We start from the raw sequence: 1,845 nt of genomic DNA on the forward strand, positions 1-1,845 counted from the left end.
CTTTCTCTAGACCAAGGAGTTGTGCCTGTAGAGTTAAAAATAGCATAGCATCTTCTTTATAAACTGGTGTAATTTTTGCTATTTTTAACTCTACAGGCACAACTCCTTGGTCTAGAGAAAGGTTAAAAATATAGATTTATGGTTTGATGATATCAGGGTAAATTTCTTTTAAGATTCTTTGTATTCTTTTATATATTTTCCTGTCAATCATATCATGTCCACATATATAATAAACTGAATTGAAATGAAATGTTCATATTGGCAATGTACTCGGCTGACTTTTCATGCTGTCTTAAAAGTATTTCTCTTTTACAAAAACATAATTAATGTGCACAAATAAGAAACAGATATATTAATCATAGATTTAAAAGGAGTTTTTTGGGGGCCCCCAGGAACTTGTATACTGTATATACCCCCATGCACTCCACCCCATGTAACTTTCTCCACTGTGAGAGATCAATAAAGTCAATAAATGATATAACTGGGAAATAAAAGACACAATTGAAAAAAAATGTGGTAAGAACTGTATTTATTAATATGTTTAGCAGGGGCACTGGCCCTGTTGGCCCCTGTTATCCCCTGTTGGCCCCTGTCTAGCAGCGGCTGCTGTGGCCCCTAGATGCTGCGCCGCCTCTGCTCGCTCTGACAGCTGGAGATCCGCGAGCCATCAGTTCCCTCTCGCTCTCCTTCCAGGGATTTGTAGTCTTTATCAGGGAGAACGCCGCCGCCTGTTATAAAGGCCTTAGCGGGAGTAAAACTACAGTTCCCTCTGCGCTCCTCTGAGGTGGAACTTGTCAATATGGCTGTTGTCAGACAGACAAAGCGGAGAGGCAAATAATTCGCCTCTGATTAGAAATCCTTGGGAAAGGGGTCGCGCGGGGCACCGCCATCCTGCTGCCTTATTGTTCGGCGGCTGTTAAACGCACCGCTTGGCTCGTGCTTCACTTTTTTTTTTGGAGTTAAATGGTGAAGCGGACTGTTTGAGCCGAGGTAAGTCATGTAGTTTGCTGTCTCTGCTCTGAAAGTGATGTTATTAATATGAGAGGCTCGCTAGCGAGCGACAGCTGCTAACCAACGGCTGCTAGGAGGGGCTTTGGCGGCTAGCTCACTATGCTAATCACTCCACCTCTCCGCTGCGACCCAAATAACCCGGGATGAGCTGGCTGTCGGTGCCAGCGGACCGGTTCACGAACAGGACAGCTTCAGTCAAGTACCGTCATTCTGTGCACAAAGTGTCGCAATGTGTCCGACCTGCTGTTCGCTGCCTGCGGTTCTGAAACAGTTTATGGTGTTTTGCTGATTATTCAGGGCGTGAAAAGTGGCTGCTTGTTCTGCCTCTGCAGCCCCGCCACGGAGTCAGCAAAACAACACATGAACGGTTCGGTTCGGATAGAACCGGAGGAGGATGATCGGGAGCGACCGATGCGCCCATCATGAACAGGGGCGCATCCAGAAAGTTTCCAATAGATGGGGGGCCTCTATGCATTAAAGCCAAAAGCAGTGATGGTTTGTTTTTATCCTGCTGCTGCTGCTGCTTTACTCAGGTGTACAGAAGAGGATTAGGGCCACTGAAAAAAAAAAAGTTACCTGATTTTTTTGGGTTTAATATGGGGGGAGGGGGGGGGGGGGAGTCAGAATCCATAGGTTAGAGTCAGAACCCTGAGATTAGAGTCGGTATTCATAGATTAAAGTCAGTACCCTGAGATTAGAGTCAGTATTCATAGATTAAAGTGAGAACCCTGAGATTAGAGTCGGTATTCATAGATTAAAGTCAGAACCCTGAGATTAGAGTCGGTATTCATAGATTAAAGTCAGAACCCTGAGATTAGAGTCGGTATTCATAGA

General features: G+C 45.0%; 1 protein-coding gene across 2 annotated transcripts in view; it reads left to right on the forward strand.

Moving 5' to 3' along the window:
- The first annotated feature begins 727 nt into the window (after window positions 1-727).
- The window catches only part of hmbox1 (homeobox containing 1), a 24,223-nt gene continuing 23,105 nt past the window's right edge, over window positions 728-1,845 (forward strand). For both annotated transcript variants that reach the window (XM_015399089.1, XM_015399091.1), the window contains exon 1: window positions 728-990. The gene's annotated coding sequence lies outside the window, so the exon portion shown is untranslated. The remainder of the gene's footprint in view (window positions 991-1,845) is intronic.

This window comes from Cyprinodon variegatus, unplaced genomic scaffold, assembly GCF_000732505.1.
Source record: "Cyprinodon variegatus isolate N-32 unplaced genomic scaffold, C_variegatus-1.0 Scaffold987, whole genome shotgun sequence".
In the NCBI taxonomy this organism is placed as follows: Eukaryota; Metazoa; Chordata; class Actinopteri; order Cyprinodontiformes; family Cyprinodontidae; genus Cyprinodon; species Cyprinodon variegatus.